At 38.7% G+C, this 25610-nt stretch overlaps 1 long non-coding RNA gene across 1 annotated transcript; it reads right to left on the reverse strand.

Moving 5' to 3' along the window:
- Nucleotides 1-23421: 23421 nt before the first annotated feature.
- LOC149843107 (uncharacterized) lies at nucleotides 23422-24955 on the reverse strand. The gene is made up of 2 exons (XR_016431111.1): nucleotides 24868-24955; nucleotides 23422-23656 (listed from the first exon to the last, which is right to left on the reverse strand). It is a non-coding gene; the product is annotated as an uncharacterized LOC149843107 (long non-coding RNA).
- Between the last annotated feature and the right edge of the window lie 655 nt (nucleotides 24956-25610).

Genomic DNA, 25610 nt, shown 5'->3' on the forward strand with positions numbered 1-25610 from the left:
TCTTTAACAGGGAGATTCTTGTCAACACAGTCTTAAACAATATTTTTGAAGATGAAGCATCGCTCAATATCATGCCCTGTAGCTCGGTGAAATTTGCAGAAACAATCTTTCCATTTCCCTTGGGCGACCAGAGGATTAGCAATTCTTGAAAGCTTAACCATTCCTTTGCTCAACATGTATTCAAGGACCTCTTCGAGGGGTTGATCTAGAGGGGTGAGCTTGCGGTCATAACCCCAACCTTCATGCTTTGGCTTCTTTTGACTGCTTGCTTTCTGTTGGGAGCGGGATTGAAGGGGTTTGGCTTGGACGGCCGGCTGGTCTGCTATTTTGCTTTCCCCCAGAATATTCTTATCAGCATGATCCTGAATGATATTCTTGAGGACAAAACAATTTTCTGTATCGTGTCCTATTGCGCGGTGAAACTTGCAAAATTGCTCTTTGAATCTACCCATGATTGACGTGGGATCGATGACTTTTGGTAAACGAACCATGCCTTTTGCGAGCAGATTTTCTAAAACAGTCTCGAGCTTCTGATCCAGTGGGGTGAACTTTCGATCAGTGCTCCAGTCTTTGTGTTTTGGTTTTTCTTTCTCTCTCCCTTTACGTTGGGGACTTGGCTGGCGAGGTCGATCATTCCGCTTGGCTGGTTCCTTTCTGGTGCTTGACTCGGATAGCTCTAATAGCATTTTTGTTATCATTTTTTGAAACATTCTGTACATGACTGGATCAATCTCATCTTCATTTGTCTGGTCCTGCTTCTTGATCGGCCTTAGAGAACTCATCTCTTCGACACTGTTTGGCGTTTGTTCTCTTTCCCGACCATGTTTGAACCACGGTGAAAAATGCCAATGCTTTCTGTAGAGTAAAAGAATGGTTTAGACTGAAGATTTTTTAGAGAAATAGAGATGATGTAGGAGATGTCAAGGACTCGAAAAGAGATAAAAATCCGGCAGACATGGAGAAAAGAAGTTTGACAAGATTTCAACATTTGAATAATTGCAGGCAGGATCAAAATAAGGTTGGAAGTTCGAGCTCCAGAAGAAAGAAAGGATGAAAATCACCTGGAGTTTTGAAGAAAATAAAGGAGAATTTGGAAAATCATCCAGGGTTTGAATAAAACAGGAATTTTAGATAGTATATGGAAACAGATGGAAAAATTGGAGATTTTTGAAAAATCATCTAGTATTTTAGAAAAACTTGTGAAAAATGTAATAAAATGGAATAAAAGAAGCTAACATGCAATCACATCTTGTACAATCAAGTATGCACATACAACATTCCCTAAAAGCTGACTCTAGATGCACAAGTTTTGAAATAGCTGTAGGACCTTAATCCTAACTCTAAGGTTCAAATCATCTGTGTCCAATCATGCTATGCCTATATACTCAAGCCAAGGCTCAATGTACGTGGCATAAAATCAATTTCTCCGGTTCTAGGTTCAAGTTTTCCAACATCCTTGAGCACCTGCCGATATACGTTGGACTATGGCCCTTGGTAAGTGGCAGGGGGGTTTTCACCCAAATAGGTGGCCCAATTGTGAGGCTTTGTCCCAAACTATGGTTCTGGAAGAAATCCCAGCAACGTGAAGACCGGGTAAAAGTAGGTGGGGTGTTTTTTTGAAAATATGAGCACATGCAATCAAATCAGAAGGCTCTAAAACCTAAAGAGATAGAAAATTTAAAATTTTTGAAGAAGCAAACATTGTTTTCAATCAAGCCTAGATTGAGGAGGGTTGTATTATACTTAAGTCTATGTGAGCATGAAAATTTCCTCCTCAATATGGTCCTACCAAACCATACTTAGTCTATATACAATCCATGTCAGCTGGGTTCAAGTCTAAGCTCCTAGGTAAACATGATATCATGAAATAAAAGCTGACATTCCATGGAATACAATTTTGACAATTTGGACTAAGTTAAGCACACAATTGATCAGGCGAAGACAGGTCCCATCACGGTCGCCAAACCTGTTATCATCGCAAAATTTTTACTTTTTGTGAGTCAAACTGACCTTTGAAAAAGATTTTGAAAATAACTCGCCTTCGTTTTAAAATGCGGGAAAATTCTGAAGAATGGGACTCACCTGTCAGTACGAGGTTCAACCGTTCCTGGCGCCTTTACCAGGGGTAATTGAACCAAGGATCAATCTACTGCTTTGCTCTGTTCAACTTGTCTAAACCATATTCTAATTCCTAAATGCACAAAGAATCAGGCATGTGCTATGAATTTCTGAAAATGCATATTTGAAAACATGATGTTTGCTTCAAAGATTGGAAAATATTTGGAAAATAAACTCTTTGAAAATCGTGAATCATGATTGAGATACTGTATTTGAGAAAGTGAAAATTGATTTATGAAGAAATATAAGGATTTTGTGAAAATCGATTCTGAGAAATGTGAAATAACTTTGGAGAACTTGATTTCTTTGAATTCAAACTTTGAAATTGAAAATATAACTTAGAAAATTCGAATTTGAAACTTGGGAAATACTTGAAATATTCTTTGAAAACTCAATGTTTTGAGAAAATCGATTTTTGAATAAGACTTAGAAAATGTTGAGAAAATTGATTTTTCTGAATTGAAATTGGAATTTGCAAATTGAATGAAATGGATGAATATGGATTTGAAAGACTTGATTTTGAGGAATTGAGAAAATCTTTTTGTATTTTTGAGAAATACAGTGCATTTTGAAGTTAGCCTAAGAGTGTAGGCTGAATGTGGTTAATACGAAGATTACAAATCTGGGTATCATTCGTATTCTGACTATGGCCATAAATACAAATTCCACCAAGTTTGTCAACTCCATAAGAGCTAGTGCACGTGCCATTCGTGTAGACCATAGTGAATTGGTAAAAATATGCATGAATTGGCATACATAGCAGTTATATATCAAAGTTTAAAACTATATGCAATGCATCCTATTCTATGCAGGAATTGAAATTCTTATTCCAAATTTATATTTAATTTACATCACTAATTGAATTTAAATACAGAAATTAAAGGAAAGTAAAGTCTTCAATGTCTCTGCAAAACTTAGAAAACTTTGTTAGTGATGATATGTTGGTTTTTCTAGATTTATCCAGTAATATCTAGAAATTACTGGATTTTGCTAGACATAAGACTTTTTGCCATGATTCCCTTAAATCAAAATGATGAAATATGAAATAAGATTGAATAAATAAGGAAGATAAGATATGAAATTTCGAAATTGGGGTCAAAATGACCAAAATACCCCTGATAGCAAGACTATGGCCTTGAAATCAGGGTTTTCAGAAAGATATTTTGTAAAATACAACTTTTGAAATACAAATAAGGATAAATTAACCCAAATATGATATGACATGATCAAAAATGAGAAAATTAGGGTTTAGAATTTCGAAATTGAGGTCAAATGACCAAATTGCCCCTGATAGCAAGACTATGGCCTTGAAAATAGGGTTTTCTGAAATAGATTTTGGTAAAAACTTGAGATTTATGGTTGAAATAAACATAAAATCAAGCATGAAACACCCTAATATGATTCTAGACATGAATAAACCCTAAAATCACACACTTATGCACGAAAATCAAGAAATATCACCAAAATTGTGGTTTTATCAGTGTTTTTGGATCTTTCAGGTATCCTGTTTTGCAATTTTATTAATTCAGACATCAAATGAATTCTAAATTTTATAAAAATTTGTACATGCACTTGTTATGTCCCTTAAATTATACTGATATCATAAAAATAATTTTTGACATTATTTTAATCCGAAAATTGCATTAAAACCCTAAAATAAGCTATTTTTAACCTAGGTCACAAACCAGTTTCAGAGTTGGACCCGAATCAGGAATCAATACTCCATGAAAACTTCTTAATTTTTACAGAGATAAACTAGGAATAAAAACAGAGATTTACCAATTTACAGATCAGAAAAAAAATCTTCGGTTAGAGAGAAACCCGTCCGGCAATCTGAACTAGAATCTAACAAACCTAACAGGGGTTAAAACAACTACTTCAGATTGAAAATACAGAAATAAATGGCAAACTTAATCAAACATCTCTGAAATCTTATCAGTGAATAGTAGACAGAAAAATAAGAATATTCACTTTTTATAGATCATGAATTGGATATGTGGTTTGGGATCTATGAATAACACAAGTTTGATTAGGGTTTTGGTAAACCCTAACGAGTTTTAAATTTAAAATCACACTTTCTGTCAGACGAAAAATATAAACAGATATAAAAAAATCTCAAAATTTCACAGTATATAGATCTAATCAATATGAATCCATGGCATTTTACAGATCTCAAATCGGATACTGGATGAGAAAAATATCATAACAGCAAGTTACCCTTTTGATTTTAACAACGATTTTAAAGTTTTAAAAACCCGATTTGATGTCTGATTTTTCTGACAGGGTTCCCGAATCTCAAAACCTCTGATTTTTTTTACAGTAGTTAAATTACATATGCATGTATCACATATAAAAAAATCAGACATTAACAGTAAATATTTCAATCCGAAACAGCATGCTCTTTTCTGTTCTAAACTAAAAAACACACAGAAATATAAGAAACTTAGGAAATCATGCATTAACTAATGGAAAACAATAAAATAAACACTAAATCAGTAAAATAAAAATTATTTCTATGCTGGAAAACATATAATAAACATGAATAAACAAATAAATAAATAAAGATCAGGGAATCAATGTCTGGAATTTGATATTACCTTTAAAAGCATGGATTTAACCCATTAAAAGGGTAAATCACATGTTTTATTGGTTAATAATACAAAAGACAATGCTAAAATTGATTCTAATGGATTAGAATCCCTGTAAAACACAAAAAACAAAGTTAGATCATCTTCTTGGACTGTTCTTGAGGTTCTTGGACTTGAATCCATGGTTTAATCCATGGAATAGATGATATTAATGGCTAAATTGATATTAAAACAATGAAAACTATTAAATAAAACTAAGAAATTAATAAAATTTCTTACCTTGGTGTTGCAGCAATGGAAGAAGGGCTTGAGAGGAGAGAGAAGCTCCAAGATTTGCAAAGGATCACTCCCCAAAATCGTCCCCCATAGCCCCCCTTTTATAATAAAGAATTAGGTTTAAAAATTAGAATTTTGAAAAATTTGGACTTCTAAGGGGGGGGGGGATTTTTGTAGAGGATTACCTATATACCCCTAGCCTAAATTATCCTAAATAATACCTAATTAACCCCTAGCTAAACCTAAAAAATCCCCAAATGTGATGCCACTTGGCATTTTCCACATTTGGGTTTTTAAAGTCCTTTAAAACCCTTAAAAAACACTAGTTTTAAAATTCAAACTTCAAAATGAGTTTTTAAAATAACTTTTGACTCTTTTAAACCTCTAACACTAACCAAGACACTGACTAACCCTAGTCTAGCCCTGACTTACTCGAATATGGCACCACCCCGAGTGGGCCCTACTTGAGTTTTTCAAAAAAAAAATGATTTAAAAACTTGAAATTGAGAAAGTTTTCAAAAGATTTTCAAAAGTAAACTTTGAAATTAAATTTTTTGAAATGGAATAGGGTTCTAACTGGGTTAGAATTCCTCTGGATATGGTTCCAACTGAGTGGGCCCACATCGTTTTTTGAAAATTTTGAAATAAACACTGAAAACAGCTTTGTAAAGGGGTTAAAATTAATAATTGAAATTCAAGATTTTTGAAAACAGAGTCTCAAGCGAACTGGAACTCCGGGTTAGAGTCCTGAACTCTTAGAACTCTGAGATTTTGGATTTTAAAAGCCAAGTGAAAGAATTTTTAAAAGAATTTATCAGAAAATGGTGAAATAAGTCAGAAAATCTAGTCAGGGTTAGACTCCTAACTCGACCGAACTCTGAAATAGAGTCCTGAACTAACTGGACTCTGTAAAATGACCTAATTTTTTAAAACAAATGGAAATAAATAAAAAAATGGAATAAAAACAGACTCCTGACTGGATTAGGACTCCGGGACAGAGTCCTGATCGAACTGAAACTCTAGATTTTTTGGTATTTTCTGAAAAACAAATGAAAGAACTTGTCAAAACAGTGAAAACAATAACAAATATTGGAATAAAACAGAGTTATGATTCAACTCAGACTCTGAGGATAGAGTCCTGATTGAACTAGAACTCTCAGATTTTTGGATTTTCTGAGAAAACAAATGAGAGAATTTTGAAAAATAGTTAAAAACAGGATGAAATCGAAGTTTTGGTTCAGAGTCCTGATCTGATTAGGACTCTGAGAAAGAGTCCTAATTCAATCAGAACTCTAAGAATTTTGGTTTTTTGATAAGCAAATGATGAAATTTGGGCAAAGCTTTTGAAAACTAATGAAAATGAAGTATAAAAATCAATTTTGGATAGAATCCTACTTCGATCTGGACTCTGGGGTAGAGTCCTGATTTGATCATGACTCTGAGATAAAATCTCAGAATTTTGAAATTCTTTGATAAAAGTGTAATAGTTTTGGTAGATTGAAAGATTTCTGAAAGATTCTCTCAAAATTGAAATCAGAATTAGAGTCCTGATCCAACTAGGACTCTCTGAACAGAGTCTTGTTTTGACTGAAACTCTGAGTTTCTGACTCATTTTGAAAGATTTGATTGAAAATGGATAAAAATAGTTGTAAAAGATTAGAGTCCCAATCCAATTGAAACTCTGAAGAAGAGTCCTGATCCGACTGGACTCTTGAAGAAGAGTCTTGATCCAACTAGGACTCTAACATTTTGTCCAAAACAGAAGATCTTGAAAGGTTCTCTTCAAAAACAGGTAAAAAGGTAGTGAAAATTAGAGTTTTGATCCGACTAAGACTCTAGAAAAAGAGTCCTGATCCAACTAGGACTCTAAAATTTTTGAGATTTTTGATAAGTGAAGGAATCCAGAAGCGACACCACCTAAATGGGCCTCATCTGAGAATTGAAATCAATTGAACTTGAGTTTGAAATGAATCTAGATTGTTTTCTGAGAAAACATTTTGAAATGTAAGGTCCCGGGGGTTGGAAAATGACAGAATGTTCAATAAAAACCTAGGTTTTGAAATTGATTTCGAAAGAAAAAGTTTTAAAACTCAAATCTAGATTACATATTTTGAAAACAAGAGTGCTGGATCTCGAAAATGGGATGCAATGACATGCAATGCAATAAAATATCGAATTCATGCAGTGATATGCAATGACCCAAGAAATGTAGACACTGAACGAGGATGAAAATTTGGGGTGTTTACAGGATTGAATATAAACAATGTATGCAAGTGTATGCTTCTTTTCATTTAAATCTATTTCTCTAGGACTTGCATTAGAGCTTTCTGGTTTTATTGCATGTTGAACATGTTTTTGAAAACATCCCTACCTATATTGTCCCGGTCTTCACGTTGTTGGGTTGTCTCACTGAACCATAGTTCGGGAGACAGCCTCACAACTGAACCACTTATTTGGGTTCGCGCCCCCCTACCACGTACCTAAGGGCCATAGTCCGAGGTATATCAGTAGGTGCTCAAGGATGTTGGAAAGCCATTACCTTAGAACCAGAGAATTATTTCTATGCCACGTACTTCAAGCTTTGGCCTGAGTATATCGGCATATCTTAATTGGAATCAGATGATCTGAACCATACAGTTAGGATTAAGGTCCTACAAGCTATTTCAAATATTGCATTTAGAGTCAGCCTTTAGGAAGTGCTGTGTGCGCATCTTTGTTTGTGCAGCTCTGATTGTGCGATGTTTCCTTGTATTCTCCTATATATATCAAACCTTTTCAAAACCCTGGGTGTATTATTCAAAATTTTCCTTTATTTTCAAAAACCCCAAGTGTATATTTCTCCTTTTCCTACATTCTTTTATCAAATTTTCTTTAAAAACCCTGGAAATTCTTTTTCTAAATCCCTTGATCTTTTGAAAATTTCTAGGAGTTGTGTCTATCCTCTTCTTTCTCATCAAGAGTCTATCCGTAAGTCCTGCATTCTATCTAATTCTCTTCTTCTTTACCTCAGTATCATTTCGATGACGTCCGATTCCCTTGATGCTGTCTTTCTCAGAGATCATGTCTTCTATCAAATAAGGGACGGAACCCCGGATCATCGGGTCATCTAGTCTCGTTTCTTCTTCCCTCGGTGGTACTATTCTTGGTTCGCCAACTTCTCGCGTATGTTTCCAGACCACTTGGATGATTGTGGATTGGAGATGGCATTGGCAGTTGGCAAACGAACCATCAACGGCAGTCTGATTCAAGCTATGGCAGAACAATGGAATCCATGTACCTGCACATTCTGGTTTACATGGGGAGAGATGACTCTGCTAATGGACGAGTTCAGTGATATCATGGGATTGCCAGAGCCAGCTGGTCAGCCAGATGATCCGGTCAAGCAGCAGTTCCTCATCAATGTCAAGGGGATAGATGTTCGAGAAGCATTAGCCAAGGCTACAGGGAGCAGATCTTGGCCTCTCATGGAGATCAACGGGAGTCAGTTCATCGATCTGTTTGGACTCCATCGCAAGTGTGGAGCCTACGAGGAAGTTGACATCTTGTCTCGAGCAGTGAAATAAAGAATCCAGCATGCCATGGTCCTATGCACAGTGGGATTAGCATTCTTTCAGGACAGTCAGAATTTCATCGATGTCAAAGTTGCCCAACTCTTTCCAAGATGGGGAAGCAAGTAGACCCGTCAGCTTTCAGTGTCCATGGCAGCTCTAGCCTTTCCCTACAGAGGCTTAGCTCGTTTTTCCCTTGGGGAGACCATATTGGTGGAAGGATGCACGTATGCCTTGTAGTCTTGGTTCCTGCGACATGTGCCGACAAAAGCCAGTTCCTTCAGGTTCAACAGCAAGAAGCCGAAGTCTGCCATTCAGTATCGAACTTTGATTGAGAGTCTGCATCAGGAGGAGATCATCAGTTCCTCGCTACACTTATGCTCGTAGCAAGCGTTACAGATTGCTTGACCCTTTCTTCTGTGTCGACTATCAGCCAGAGAGGTGTCTCAGACAGTTCTCGCAGCGGCAGGTTCGTGCCAACATTCGCCTTCCAGCAGGAATTTGATTTGCAGTCGGATCAGTGGTCTGGGGCATACCATGTAACCAAATACACTTGGGACTCCTTCATTTATTTGTCTATATTTCCTGGACCTAATGTATCTTCAGAATATCGAGAATGGTGGCAAACTGTCTGCCCACCTTCTCTTTGTATTTAAATTTTGTCATCAATAAAAATGCAACTTTGTGTTCTGTTAAAAAGCTCTTTGTGGCCAAAATTTCGTTATTTTATCTTGTTTTATGATCACGATGCTCGTGACAACCTCATCCCTGGTGATGAGATTTTCCTTCCATTCTTCTGCAATTATCTCTTATCATGATGGACGACCTCGCCTAGGTGACAATGCACATTTTTGTTACAGCGAAGTGGTGACACAATTATCACGAAATTTGTGGTGACCCAATCCTTGGTGATGGGATAACTTGTTTAATTGTCTATCAATTCCTCCTTTCTTGTCTTTTTCTAAAAAAAATCATGTTTTCAAAACTTCTTTCACACTCTAACCATTCCTCGATTCTACAGAAATCATTTGGCATTGTCAAAATGGTTCAGACCAGAGCTGGAAAAAAGATTGCCCCTCAGCACAGTGACAGTGAAGTCGAAGCAACGAGCTCTCCCAAGTCAGTTAGAGGGCAGAATCAGAACAAAGGCGATGATATCGATCCTGCTATGTATAATCTGTTTCAGAAAATGATGGCCCGAATGATGATAGAACAAGCTGAGGCCAGTCTGAAGAAGGTTGTCCCCAAGAGCAAACTGAAAAAGAAAGCTACGAAAAAGCCAGTCAGAATTGTCAGAAAGAAGGTCCAGCCTGACACCACTTCTGAGGAATCAGTATCAGCTGAAGAAGAATCAGAGGAAGAAGAGCAGTTTGTTTATCATCAGAATCCTCCGCAGCAGTTCGTAAAGATCACTGCAGAGCCTGAGTCTGTTAATAAGCCTATTTCAGTTAATGATCCAATGCACAAGCAGATGAGAGGGATGACTCGAGCCATTAAGGATATTCAGGCCAAAAGCAAGGGCAAGCAGACCTACTCTGGTGAAGATTTTTACAATGGCCTGGATAGGGATGACAATCTGGAAAATCTCCCTCGCAAGTTCCTCAAGTTTGACAGAACAAGCAACCCTAAGGCTCATTTGGCTACGTTCTATGCAGAATGCGGCTGTTTCAGGAAAGACAACCAGGCGTTATTCATTTGCTTTTCTCGCAGTCTAAAAGAAACAACGGCTAGATGGTATGCAGACCATATCAACCCTATCGAACTAAGAGAGTTCGATAAAGTCGTAAATCTCTTCATTGAACGCTTCATGTTCAACATGGAGGCCGCACCAACTCTCAACCATCTATACAATTTGAAGCAGAATGAAAACGAGAGAGCTGGCGAGTTCATTCACAGGTGGAGAAGCACCTGCAACAGAATGAAGGTTCCCATCTCAGAGGAACACGCCTTACAAATCATTTTGAATAACTTTGCTCGGCCTCTGAGGAACCTCATTTCTACATCTCTCGCCAAATCATTCATCAAGTTGATTGAGAGAGCCGAATGGCTCGAGACCGGCTTGGACAATGGCCTGTATGAAGGTTATCTTTTTGTCAGAGGGAATCCTCATCAAAAGAAGAAGGCACACATGGCTTACTCTACGGATTTTTCCAACAACAGTAGTAGTTCTGGCAGCAAGAAGAGCAAGAAAAACCGCAACAAGAACTCAGGGCACTCCAGGGCTGAAAGAAGAAACTCTGCAGCCTAGAAGGGAAAATTTGTTAAGCCACAACCTGTCCAATCAGCGCCGCAGCCTGAAGCGAAACAACCGGAAAAGCCAAAGCACGAAGGATGGAGCTATGATCGGGAGTTCACAGCTTTAGAACAATCTCGCGAAGACATCTTTGAATATATGATGTCGAAGGGAATGATCAAACTTCCCAAGGTGGCAGATCCTCCAGTAGATATGGGAAAATGGACTGATAAGTTCTGCAAGTTCCACCGAACTGTCGGACACGACACCGAGCATTGTTTTGTCCTTAAAAACATCATTTAGGATTATATTGACAAAAACTTGTTGATCGAGGATAAGGATGAGCAACAACCGTAAATCTTGTCTAAGCCATTTCCCAAGCATTCAGCTTTAGTCATCACAGAACAAACACTCTCTCTGCAAGGCAATATCCAGCCATGTTCCAGTCAGGACATTCAGGATCAACATCAGGTTCTGGTCCTTCGTCAAGCGCAGTCTTCCACCAAGAGGGTGGATATTACTGCATTTTCCAGTAATAAGAAACCAATCAAGGAACCAACAAAGGTGACGACAGAAATTGCCAAGCTGGTCCCAAGGATTCTGAAGCGCTTTGTCAAGGCAGCTTCGAAGAAGGGCAAAACTTCAGGATCAGTACAAAAGCCAATCACTGTTTTATCAAACATTTCTATCCTGGATCTGACCCACGCTTCGTGAGAACACCAGCAAGTGCTAGAAGATCTACTAAGAAAGATCAAGGTCAAGCCTAGCACAACATCACAGAATATGGCTCAAATCGTCAATCAGGCCATGACGAACGCACCCATCACATTTTCGGATAAGGATTTGCCAAAACCTCATTCATTTCACAACAACACTCTCTACATAGTAGTGCAGACCAGGGGCATGACAGTCCCTCATGTGTTAGTTGATGGAGGCAGCAACCTCAATATCTGTCCGGAGATGACGGCCAAGGCCTTGGGCCTGAAGGAAGAAGAGTATACCTCAGATCCGATCACGATCTATGGTTTTGACAACCACGGGCAGACAGCCAAGGGGAAGATTTTTTTCGAAATTTTCATCAACTATTCGGTGCATACAGTCCTATTTCATGTAGTCAATATGCCGCCCACGTACAATCTTTTGCTCGGGCGCACTTGGATCCACAACGCCAATGTTGTTCCTTCAACCCTTCACCAGTGCATCAAGTGGTCGAAGGGAGGCATGATTACCACGGTCCTTGGAGAGGATCCGGAAGAGCAGCTCCCGCAACCAATGATTCCCTGTCCTACTTTCACTGCCGACATCCTGAGCATCAGGGAAGTTGATGAAATCAATCTGAGTGAAAGTCTGGACATGCTTAAGTTAAAAGAAGTCCAGTCGACAGAAAATGTGGCTGCAGTAACCCAGTGGCAGGGACCTCGCTTCTTCAAGCTAGGCGGGCGCCTTGATTGCACTTCACTTAAAGATCACTCTCTTTTCCCTCAGTTCTCGAAAACTAAGAGAGGGTTTGATCTTCTGATGAAGCACGATTATCAACCCTTCAAGGGCCTGGGCAGAAATGAAAATGTCATCCTGGAGCCAATCGTCCCCCCTCGGCATGTTGAGGGTACAGGCTTGGGTTTTATAGGTCAATCATCCGGCGGAAAGACTACCTTCGTCAAGGGAGCCCAGTGAACAAAGACAATGCCAATGTTTTATGCTTTCTCTTTTCTTTTTTAATGTCATCTTGTAAGGGGCCAAGATCCGCCCCGATTTCTTTCTTTCCTTCAACAATCATCTGTAAATATCAAAGTTACTTAATCAATGAAAATTTTCTTTCCTCTACTCATCTTGGTGTACGCAAATTCTTTGCTTATATCCTTTTCCCTATCGGTTAAAGATCCGATAGAGGATGTCAACATCGGTTCGGAAGATGATCTGAAAATCCTCAAAATTGGCTCCAGCTTAAGTCCAGATGAGAAGGAAAGGCTCATCCATTTTCTCAAACAGCATCAAGAAGTCTTTGCTTGGACTTATGAGGATATGCCAGGCTTAGATCCCAAGCTGGTCGAGCATCGTCTCGTGCTAAAATCAGATTGCAAGCCAATCAAGCAGAAATTGAGAAAAATGGATCCCCGAGTGGCACCACAAGTTAAAGAAGGACTTGAGGAGTTGTTAAAAGCAGGATTCATCCAGACTATCGAATACCCAGACTGATTGGCAAACATTATGGCAGTTCCCAAAAAGAATGGCAAAGTCCGGATTTGTATTAATTTCAGAGATCTGAACAAAGCAACCCCAAAGGATGATTATCCACTCCCCAACATCGATCTTTTGATCGATAGCACGGCAGGCCACACCATGTTTTCCTTTATGGATGGATACTCAGGCTACAATCAGATCAAATTGGCCGCTCATGACCAATCAAAAACTTCCTTTACCATGCCTTGGGGCACATTTTGCTATACAGTCATGCCGTTCGGGCTCAAGAATGCTGGGGCGACCTATCAGAGAGCAATGGCAGTTATCTTCCATGACCAGATGTATAAAAACATGGATGCCTATGTGGATGACATCCTGGTCAAGTGAAAGGAAGGAGAGGATCATCTCGATGCTCTCGGCCAAGTCTTTGAAAGACTTATTCTCTACAAGTTGAGACTCAATCCGCAGAAATGTGTCTTTGAAGTAGAGTCAGGCAAACTGCTTGGCTATATGATCAGCAAGAAAGGCATAGAGGTGGATCCTGCCAAAGCAAAGGCAATCATCGATATGCCGCCTCCCACCAATCTCAAAGAATTGTGAAGCCTTCAGGGCCGCATTCAGTCGATTAGACGCTTCATCTCAAATTTGGCCATAAGATGCGAGCCCTTCAATCACTTGTTGAGAAAAAAGTGAAATTTGAGTGGGGACCAGAATGTCAGCTCTCATTTGAGCGCATCAAGCAGTATCTCCTCAATCCACCTGTTCTGAATCCACCAGAACTTGAAAAGCCACTTCTCTTATATATTTTTGTCAACCATAATGCGTGTGGCGGATTTCTTGTGCAGTATGAGGAAGGCAGCCGGATAGAGCATGCTATCTACTACATCAGCAAGACTTTCATCGATTATGAGAAGAGATACTCTCAGATGAAAAAGACCTGTCTAGCTCTGGTATGGATGTGTCAGAAGCTGAGACATTATCTGTTAGCATCAGAAATCAAAATTCTATCAAGGCTCAATCCTCTCAAGTATATCCTTGAGCAGCCTTTCCTTACTGGACGGATTGCAAAATGGCAAGTCCTCCTGATGCAGTACGATTTGGAATATGTTTCTCAGAAGTCAGTCAAGGGTCAGTCCATCGCAGATCAGTTGGCAGATTTTCTGTTGACAGAAGAGATCAAAGCGGAAGACGATTTTCCCGATGATCGCATCTGCAATATCCAGAAGTCCCCGGTTTGGACCCTTTTCTTTGATGGAGCCAGAGACATGTCGGGTATAGGGATGGGGATCTTGTTGATCACTCCCGAAAAAGAGATGTTCCCTTATTCCCTCAAGCTCAACTTCCAATGTACTCACAATATGGCCGAATATGAAGCTCTAATACAAGGCCTCAAGATTTTGCAAGACTTTAATGTCAAGAGGGTACATGCCTTCGGTGACTCATTGCTTGTTGTCAGTCAAGTTAATGCTGAATGGCAAGTCAAGGATTCAAAATTAATTCCCTATCAGAAGATTGCCTTAGCTCTCATAGGCAACTTTGAGGAATTTTAGCTCAGTCATGTCAAGAAGGAATACAATCACATAGTAGATGACCTAGCCTATCTGGGCTCCATTTTGTCTTTTAAAGACAGTGAATCCTGTCATTCCTTCGAAATCAGCAGACTTGATCAACATGCCTACATTCCAGCTGAACAAGTGAACCGAGCCACTCATAATGAGAAGCCTTGGTACCAAGACATCAAAAGCTTTATTGAAACTGGTGAATTTCCATCGGAAATGCCAAGAAAGGAGTAGCATGCGATCCAACGCATGTCGGCCCGTTATTTCATCCTTGCCAATACTCTCTATTGTCGTCGGTTCAGTGCTGAGTATGCCAGATGCTTAGACAGAGATGAAGCCATGGAAGTTGTCCGAGAGGCACACGAGGGAATTTGTGGAGGCCACGTCGGCTACCAAACGCTCGTCAAGCAAATTATCCGGGCAGGATATTACTGGAAAACCATGCAGCAAGATTGTCATCATTTTGTAAGAAAGTGCGTGAAATGTCAGATGCACGCACCTTTCATTCATGCGCCAGCCGCATATTTGCAGTCTGTGGTTTCTCCTTGGCCTTTCTCGATGTGGGCGTTCGACGTAGTAGGTCTGATTACCCCTGCGGCTTCTAATGGCCACCGATATTTTCTCGCAGCTACAGAATACTTCACCAAATGGGTCGAAGTTGTAACTCTGCGAACGGTAGAAGGCCGACATGTGGTTTCTTTCATTCATAAGAATCTTCTTTGTCGCTTCGGCGTCCCACATGATATTGTGTCGGACAATGGCAGCCACTTCAAGAATGAGAGGATAAAGACCTTCTGCTCGAAGTTTAGAAGTCATCACCATTTCTCAGCTCCTTACTATCCTCAAGGAAATGGCCAGGCAGAGGCCACCAACAAGATTTTGATCCGCATTCTAGAAAGAACTGTGGAGACAGGCCGTGATTGGCACGAGAAGATACATGATGCACTTTGGGCGTACCGAACCATCATTCGGACCCCAACCAATGCTACTCCTTCAAACCTGGTCTACGGGACCGAGGTAGTATTATCCCTCCACATCCAGAAGCCCGCACTCAAATTCGCGTCACTCATCGAACTTCCGCTTGATTAGTATAACCAGTAGAGGTTGGTACAACTTGATCTGTTAGATGAGAAAAGGCTCAAGGCGGCAAAGCATGCTCAAGCCTATCGTCAGAGGATAGCTCGGCACTACGCCAAACCAATTATTAAGAGAAGATTTTGAGTTAATGATCTTGTGCTCAGATCAACAACTCATCTCAAGCATCGGCCGAAGGGCAAGTGGTCACCCAATTGGGAAGGCCCTTATGTGGTTAAGGAAGCACTGCCTCGTAATTCCTATCGCTTGATCAATGCAGATGGAGTGGAACTGCCAGATCCTATTAATGCTTTACATTTGAAGAGATTTTACACTTAAATTGTTCATCCTAGCCTTTTGTACTCTTCAAAAGTCTTTCTCAATAAAGCAATAATCTTCTATTGAATTCTCATATACTTCTCTCTGATACTGAGGCATTTTATATTGATCTATACTTGTCTTCCTTCATCATATGCAGGCAGGATCAGACAAAATCTTTTTCTAAAAATCTTATCAAATTTTTGGTTAATCTTGTTATCTTTATTAAATTACATTCATTTCATCTTCTAATTTAATCAAGTTTTCATCAATTTATTGTCAATTTTATCAATTTTTGTCAAGTTTTGTCAAGTTTTATCGATTTTACTAAATTTTATCAATCTTCATAAACCCTTTTAGGTTAAGGGATAAATCTGATGCCTCTTTCCCATGAGGTATTTCTAAATTTTTATTCTTTTTCCCTCTCAGGTTAAGGGATAAACCTGACCCTCATTGTCTGAGGTGTTCCCATTCAGGATAAGAGATAATCCTGAAACCCCATCGTAGGAGCAGTAATGCTACCTATGAGGATTCTTTTGTAAAGACAATTCTTCAATTTTTCTTGATTTTGTAATTTTTTATCAAATTCTCTTTATTTTTCCCAAATTTTATTCTATTCTTTACCCTTTCAGGTTAAGGGATAAACCTGATGCCTCCTTCTCATGAGGTATTCTTTATTCTTTACCCTTTCAGGTTAAGGGATAAACCTGACCCTCGTTGTCCGAGGTGTCCCCATTCAGGATAAGGGATAATCCTGAAACCCCTCATAGGAGCAACAAGGCTACCTGTGAGAATTCTTGTCTAAAACAAAGTTTTCATAAATTTATTCCATTTTTCTTCACTTTTATAAATTTTATTCTTTTTCCCATTCAGGATAAGGGATAATCCTGAAACCCCTCGTAGGAGCAATAACGCTACCTATGAGGATTCTTTTGTAAATACAAGTTTTATCAATCTTTATTGATTTTCTAAATTTATATCAATTTCTCTTCATTAATTTTCCTTAAATTCTATTCTATTCCCATTCAGGATAAGGGATAATCCTAAAACCCCTCGTATTAGCAATAACGCTACCTATGAGGATTCTTTTGTAAATACAAGTTTTGTCAACCTTTATTGATTTTATAAATTTATATCAAATTTCTCATCATTTATTTTTCTTAAATTCTATTATTTTTCTCATTCAGGATAAGGGATAATTCTAATACCCCTCATAGGAGCGTCGATGCTACCCGTGAGAATTCTTTTTCAAAATAAATTTTCAATAAATTTCTTTAAATTCTCCTCCAGTTTTATAAATTTTATTCTTTTTCCCTTTCAGGTTAAGGGATAAACCTGAATTATTTCCCATAAATTCCTCAATTCGCATCAAATTTTATTCTATACTCCTTCAGGATAAGGGAAAATCCTGAAGTTGTCATAAATAGATTCGGATCTTAAGCCATCTTGGGTCAAGGGTCTCGAATGAATCTCCCATCTTCTTCATTGTCGGAATCTATTCATACATTTTGTCAATCCTTCTAAAATCTGATTCTTGGGTAGAAACTATTTCCTTCCCGTCTGAGTTCCGACTCAGGTTTTTGTTTTTTGTTTTTTATTTTTATTTTTTTTCAAGATCCGGGTTCCGACTCAGGTTTTTCCTTTTTATATGGCATTTGAAGTTTCGAGTTCCGACTCAAACTTCCTACCGGATTCGACATTCGTGTTGGAACCGATCGTTCCTTTGAAGATTCGAGTTTTCAAACTCGGGTTTTCCTCATTTTTATTATTTTAAAGATCCGGGTTTCGACTCGGGTTTTTCCTTTTTAAATAGCGTTTGAAGTTTTGAGTTTCGACTTGAACTTCCTATCAGATTCAACCTTCGTGTTGGAACCGATCGTTCCTTTGAAGATTCGAGTTTTCAAACTCGAGTCTTCCTTTTTTATTATTATTATTTTAAAAGATCCGGGTTCCGACTCAGGTTTTTCCTTTTTATATGGCATTTGAAGTTTCGAGTTTCGACTCGGACTTCCTATCGGATTCAACATTCGTGTTGGAACCGATCGTTCCTTTGAAGATTCGAGTTTTCAAACTCGGGTTTTCCTTTTTTCATTATTTTAAAGATCCGGGTTCTGACTCAGGTTTTTCCTTTTTATTTGGTGTTTGAAGTTCAGAGTTCCGACTCAGACTTCCTATCGGATTCGACATTCGTGTTGGAACCGATCGTTCCTTTGAAGATTCGAGTTTTCAAACTCGGGTTTTCCTTTTTTCATTATTTTAAAGATTCGGGTTCCGACTCATGTTTTTCCTTTTCTATATGGCGTTTGAAGTTCTGAGTTCTGACTCGGACTTCCTATCGGATTTGACATTCGTGTTGGAACCGATCGTTTTTTGAAGATTCGAGTTTTCAAACTTGGGTTTTCCTTTTTTCATTATTTTAAAGATCCAGGTTCCGACTCGGGTTTTTCCTTTTTTATATGGTGTTTGAAGTTTCGAGTTTCGACTCGGACTTCCTATCGGATTCGACATTCGTGTTGGAACCGATCGTTCCTTTAAAGATTCGAGTTTTCAAACTCGGGTTTTTCTTTTTTCATTATTTTAAAGATCCGGGTTCCGACTCGGGTTTTTCCCTTTTATTTGGCGTTTGAAGTTCCGAGTTCCGACTCGTATTTCCTATCGGATTCGACATTCATGTTGGAACCAATCGTTCCTTTGAAGATTCGAGTTTTCAAACTCGGGTTTTCCTTTTTTCATTAGTTTAAAAATTCGGGTTCCGACTCGGGTTTTTCCCTTTTATTTGGCGTTTGAAGTTCCGAGTTCCGACTCGGATTTCCTATCGGATTCAACATTCGTGTTAGAACCGATCGTTCCTTTGAAGATTCGAGTTTTCAAACTCGGGTTTTCCTTTTTTCATTATTTTAAAGATCTGGGTTCCGACTCGGGTTTTTCCCTTTTATTCGACGATTGAAGTTCCGAGTTCCGACTCGGGCTTCCTATCGGATTCAACACTCTTGTTGGAACCGATCGTTCCTTTGAAGATTCGAGTTTTTAAACTCGGGTTTTCCTCTTTTTCATTATTTTAAAGATCCGGGTTCCGACTCGGGTTTTTCTTTTTTTTATATGGCGTTTGAAGCTTCGGGTTCCGACTCAGACTTCCTTTTGGGTCCAATGCTCGTGTTGAACCAATCATTACATCAAGAATTCGGGTTCTCAAAAACTCGATTTTCACTCATTCTTTTATTTTGAAAAATCGGGTTCCGACTTGGATTTTCGCTTTTGTATATTTTTATTTTCACGAGTTCCGACTCAAATTTCCCCTGTGGATCCAGTGCTCGTATTGGACCAATATTCTCCCTATTCCCCTTTCAGGTTAAGTGACAAACCTGAACTTCCCCTTTAGGATAAGAGATAATCCTGAAATGCTGACAATCATTCTCGCTTAAATTCTCAAGTATCTTTGAATGTCGGTCTCATTTTTAATTCTCCATTCGAAAACCTGTGCTCGTACTGGTATGCAACTTCGAAAACTCAGTGCTCGTATTGGTGTGCATTTCGAAAGCCAGTGCTCGTACTGGTTTGCAATTTCGAAAACCCAATGCTCGTGCTGGTGTGCATTTTCAAAACCCAGCGCTCGTACTGGGGCATTTTCGAAATCCAGTGCTGGTGTGTTTTTCAAAACCCAGTGCTCGTGCTGGTACATCTTCAAATCTAGTGCTCGTGCTGGTATATCTAGCACTCGTGCTAGTGTCTAGCTGACTGATCAGTTAGCCCTCCCAGTTCAGTCTTTGTACTAACCAATCGTCATCATTCAAACTCTAAATTCTCAATTTCAACCTTCGGGTTATCATTTTGGCAAAATTCAATCTTTTTCGCTTGCGAAGGACCCTCTTTAGGGAGAGTTCGAGGGAGCTCGTTCCTTTCGCATGCAACCATCTTTTGTTCGCAAGGACCCTCTTCCAGGGAGAGTTTGAAGGGACTCGTTTTCTTCGTGAACAGTTTGCAAAACAACAACCAACTTTACACAAAAGAACCCTTTTTTTAGGGAGAGCTTCGACGGAAGCTCGTTTCTTTTTGTGGCCCTCATTTTTCTCATCTTTGGCCAACCCCTTCACAGAGGACCCTCTTCTAGGGAGAGTGTGATGGACTCGTTCCTCTGTGATACTTTCTCAACTTTGTTTTTCGGCCGCCTTTCCATAAGAAAAGCCTAGAGATAGGGAGTTTTGACGAAAACTTAATTTCTCTTCGAAAGTTCTGTTTTGCAAACACCTCCTCTTAAGGAAGAGAGGAGTATTTCCAACTTCTCATTCAGGTAAGGGCTAAGCCTGAGTCTCTCTTTTTGGGAAAAAAGAGAGGAGAATTTTGTCACAGACGTGTCGATTTGATATCGAGCAATTACTCTCATCAAGGATTTCAAGAATATTTTGCCAATTTGTTATCAAACGTCATTGTTGATCTCAAAGTTTTCATCATATAAAAGAATTACCTCAAACTAGCTTTAGTATTATTTCCAAAAGAGCAAGACTTTTGTAAAATAAGAACTGAATTCACGCTTTTTCTGTTGTTCAACCAAGAGGATGAAGAAAAATCTTCGATATGACCGACAAAGGAAAAATTCGATGATGTTGAAAAGCCATAAGTGAGTTTATATTGATCATAGCTATGGCACATTCTTAAAGATCGTTCTTTTGGCAGTAAGACAGTGAAAATATTCTGGGCAGTAAAAACAAACCTACTCCAATCCATATCTCCTCAGTCATTTGAGTTGCAATCAAATATCCGCAAAAGAGATCTCTCAATTGTCGTCAAGATGAAGACAAATTGTGCGAGCTAGATCTCCGAGGCCAAAGAAGATTTTGATCATCTCCGAGATGAAGGAGTTTGTGAAAGATCCTTTCAGGGAACGTTCAGAGCACCGTCAAGATGAAGGCGACTGCGATGAACCTACCGACAAACCCTAAAAGATATTTGATTTCTGCTATCATATAGAGAATTTTGACCAATGAACCTATATCATCAAGCCTAACTCCTGAGAAAGAAAAAAGAAGGATCGGAACATCTCCAAGATGAAGGACTTTGTGACGTACCCTTCCCCGAAAAAGAGAGAAAAATCAAGACATCTCCAAAATGAAGGATGATGTAAAAGCCCAAGAAAGCTCCATAACTCAAAAGAGTGCAAAAAGATCATCATGGGAAATGCCTAGGATATCAAACTGCCCAAAACTGTCAGGAATCATATTTATCTATGTGAGATTTTTTTATCAATATCTTCTCACTCAATTGCTTTTATGAAGCTAAGAATGTTTCCTCTCTTTTCATATCAAGGAAATTGATATCTTCCTTGAAGAAACTCAACAACAATAAATTTGAATTTGATTTCTGATTCTACGGAGTTAGCCCAATTGAAGTTAATCCTCTAGGTAGAAAGATGTGATATTTTCATGCACAATTCAATCATTTTGATTCAACTACAGTTTTTGACATCTTATTGGCAATACTTTCTCATTATCCCAAAATGAAGTATGAACTTGATGTTCGTTTTGACGTATCCTGACGTCATCCCTCCTTAGGACTGAAAAGTCCTCTCCTTCCGTCTGATCTAAGCGCTCTCAGATTTGCACACTTCCCTGTGTTCCCCACTGTCCCGTCATAGACAGTTTCCGCTCAGGATAAGGGTTAAACCTGAACTTTCTGCAAAAGGTTTGTTATTGTCAAAAGCTATTTTCAGTCTCAGTAATGAGGTGCCTAAGAACAACCCCTTTTCAAGCTTTAGGGATCTCAATTTTCATCCTTTTGCAAACCCCTCTTGGACTTGTTGTATAAAGTCTAGAGGTCCCATCACAAGTTTTCCGCTCTTCGAGGATCCTGTATCCATTCAGGCTAAGGATTAAACCTGTTACCTCGCTCCTTGAGGTATCACCCAAACCTTCTGCGAGAGGTCATCTGTCTTTAGAAAGCTGATTTAGTCTCAGCAATGAGACTCCTCAGATCATCCCCTTTCCAAGCTTTAGGGAATCCCTTGTTTTTCTCTTCTCGCAAACCCCTTTCGGATTTGTTCGTCCAAATTCTGAAGGTCCCATCATGGTTTCTTCATTTGAGGATTCCGTATGGTTTCCCCTTTCAGGTTAAGGGTTAAGCCTGAACCTCGCTCTGCGAGGTATCTTTCTATTCAGGTTATGGTTAAACCTGAGTCTCATTTCAACTAGATATCCTTTCTAGTCCCACCACGGTTTCTTCATTCGAGGAATTTGTGTGATTCCCCCCACTCAGGTCAAAGGTTAAACCTGAATCTCGTTTCAGCGATGCGTTCGTTGTCCCATCACGGTTTCTTCACTCGAGGATTCTGTATGGTCACCCCTTTCAAGATAAGGGCGAAGCCTGAGCCTCGTTCTACGTGGTACCTTCCATTCAGGTTTGGGTTAAACCTGAACCTTGTTTCGACAAGGTAATCCTCCCGTCCCATCATGATTTTTCCCCACAAAGGAATCCGTGCTCCGTACATCCATCTAGGAAAGGATCATGCTTGAATTTCATCTCACGAGGCATTTTCTCTCAAAATGTCCCATCGAGGTCTACCTATATTCTTTTCCCCATCCAAGTCTTCTCGATCTATCTTTGTCCCATCCAGGTTAAGGGCTAAACCTGAGTCATTCCAAAAGGCTGATCTTGTCTCACCCATTAGACTTGATCAAAACTCTTACCTTTCATCATTTCGGGATCTTCGCCCAAAATTCCATTATGATTTCCTCATTTCTATCATTCAGTTATATCATCATCGAGGATTTCGTCCCCCCCCCCCCAGAACCATTCAGGATAAGGTTTTAAGCCTGAAAAGCCATGTTTTCAAAGTAATTCTTCCACACCCAGTTCAAATCTGCTGACTGGGGCCTTTTTCAAAATTTGGAGTGTTTCTTTGCCACTAAGCTCAGCTTTCAACCGGCTTAGTAGCAAAGAGGGGCATCTATGAACACCCCAAATTTTTCAAAAGTTTGTAAATATTCCCCTTTTGCCCCTGATTCCATTTTCTGGGTAATTGAGTTGCTTTTTAATCTAAATTCCATTTTATTTCTCAAGTTTTCTGAAAGTAAACTCATTTTGTATATCTGACTCAATTTCGAATCCGGATCCAGATAAAAGATCCAAATCTGAGCTTCGTTATCCCACTACAACAAAGCAGTAGATTAGCGACGACCACATTCCGTCGCTAACATGGTTAGCGACGGATTAGCGACAATGAGGCGACAGTACGCTTACGTCGCAAATATTTCGACGCTAACTGGCGACGGAATTATTCCGTCGCCAGGTCCGTCGCTAATTGCGAGGGAATAACGAGCGCTATATTCCATCGCCAATCCGCCGGTACTAAACGGTGACCACGGCTTGGCGACGGATTTACTTCCGTCGCTATGCCGTCGCTAGATTAATATGAATAGCGACGGATGGTTCGGTCGCTAATCCGTCGCAAACACGAAAAAAAATTTAAAAAAATTTATTTGAAAATTAAATACCGAGCAATTTCTATTTCCTGTACAATTTATATTTCCTGTAAATAAAAAACAAACCACACAAAAAATTTCATATAACAAGAATCTACAACAATTAATCGTTCCACCTTAAAATTAAGAAGTTTAATTATTTACAATTCAACAATTACAATTAGGAAACATAAAAAAAATAGAACTTCTTCAACACAGTCCTCTAATCATCGCCAAGATTTTGTGCGTCTTCTTGTTCATTGTCTTTATCTGTCCCTTCAGCTCCACTACGCTGATTATCGCTAGCAGCCTACACAAGAAAAGAATAGTCAGTATTGATAAACAAAATATAATGAAATAAATTACACACTATATGTGATTCTATCATGTGCTCATGTGTGATCTAAGGCAATAAAAAAACTCTATATGTGATTCTATCATGCTCATATGTGCTCTAAGGCAGACAAAAAGTTATATATATATATATATATATATATATATATATATATATATATATATATATATATATATATATATATGTGATTCTATCATGCTCATATGTGTGCTAAGGCAGTCAAAAAATTGAATATGTGATTATAGCATGTTCATATGTGTTCTAAGGCATCTAGAAAAACTCTATATGTGATTCTACCATGCTCAGATGTGCTTTAAGGCAGGCAAAAAACTATATATGTGATTCGATCATGCTCGTATGTGTGCTAAGGCAGTCAAAAAATTGAATATGTGAATATAGCATGCTCATATGTGCTCTAAGGCAGGCAAAGCAAAAAAATTTATATGTGATTCTATCATAAATGATATATAGCATGTTTATATGTGTTCTAAGGCAGTAAAAAAACTCTATATGTTATTATAGCATGCTCATATGTGTGCTAAGGCAGTCAAAAAACTGAATATGTGATTATAACATGCTCATATGTGTTCTTAGGCAGTCAAAAAACTGAATATGTGATTATAGCATGCTCATGTGTTCTAATGCAGTCAAAAAAACTTTATATGTGTTCTTAGCCAGGCAAAAAAACTTTATATGTGATTATAGCATGCTCATATGTGCTCTAATGCAATAAAAAAACTCTATATGTTATTATAGCATGCTCATATGTGCTTTAAGGCAGTCAAAAAACTGAATATGTGATTATAAAATGCTCATATGTGTTCTTAGGCAGTCAAAAAACTGAATATGTGATTATAGCATGCTCATATGTGTTCTAATGCAGTAAAAAAAACTTTATATGTGATTCTATCATGCTCATATGTGTTCTTAGGCAGGCAAAAAAACTTTATATGTGATTATAGCATGCTCATATGTGCTCTAATGCAATAAAAAAACTCTATATGTTATTATAGCATGCTCATATGTGCTCTAAGGCAGTCAAAAAACTGAATATGTGATTATAACATGCTCATATGTGTTCTTAGGCAGACAAAAAGTTATATATGTGATTCGATTATGCTCATATGTGTTCTAAGGCAGACAAAAAACTGAATATGTGATTATACCTGAGAGGGACCTGGAATCGAAGATCCCCTATCCTGAACAGCGGCCTTGATCTCATTTCGGAGAAAGGGGGCGACGGTGTATTGGAAGTAGTTATTCAGTGATTCATTAATGATCTGGCGTACATCATCACCGGAAAGAATAGTCGGCTGCTTGGAGCTTATGTCGGCGCAAGAAGTCGGTGAGTCGTAACTGGAAGAACCAATAACTGGTGAAGTGTTCATATTACTCCCAAACCCGAACACACGACCTTTTTTGGGTTCACCTGCTGCAGTCACCCATGCTGTAGGATCAAATGATGGATGCTGAGTAGCGTCATCGCCATATCGTTCTACCATCTGTTGCTCATATGTCTCCTACAAAATAATGTTTAAAGTATTCATTAATAATTAATGATAACATTATGATAACTTGCATATATATTGCAATGATTATTAATAGAATTAATACATACCGTTGTCGTTCTCGCCTTCTCTGATACGAATACTCCCGTGGTCTTCCGTTTATGTGTTTCTACAAACACTTCCTTATATGGTACACTGCCTCCTTTTTCTGCTTCCTGCGAAGTTAAATGACAAAAGATTTAGTACACAAGTTTGCAACAATACTTATAAAATTAATATTATATATTGATGAGTTACCATTTTCTTTAGGTGGCTCCCAAATGTCTTAGATCCACCTGTGTGTAGATGGGCTTCGAGCATCTTCGATCGATTTTGTGCAGCCTTCGCAGAGCGATTTCTAA

Source organism: Nuphar pumila, chromosome 3, assembly GCF_984573655.1.
Source record: "Nuphar pumila chromosome 3, dmNupPumi1.hap1.1, whole genome shotgun sequence".
NCBI lineage: Eukaryota > Viridiplantae > Streptophyta > Magnoliopsida > Nymphaeales > Nymphaeaceae > Nuphar > Nuphar pumila.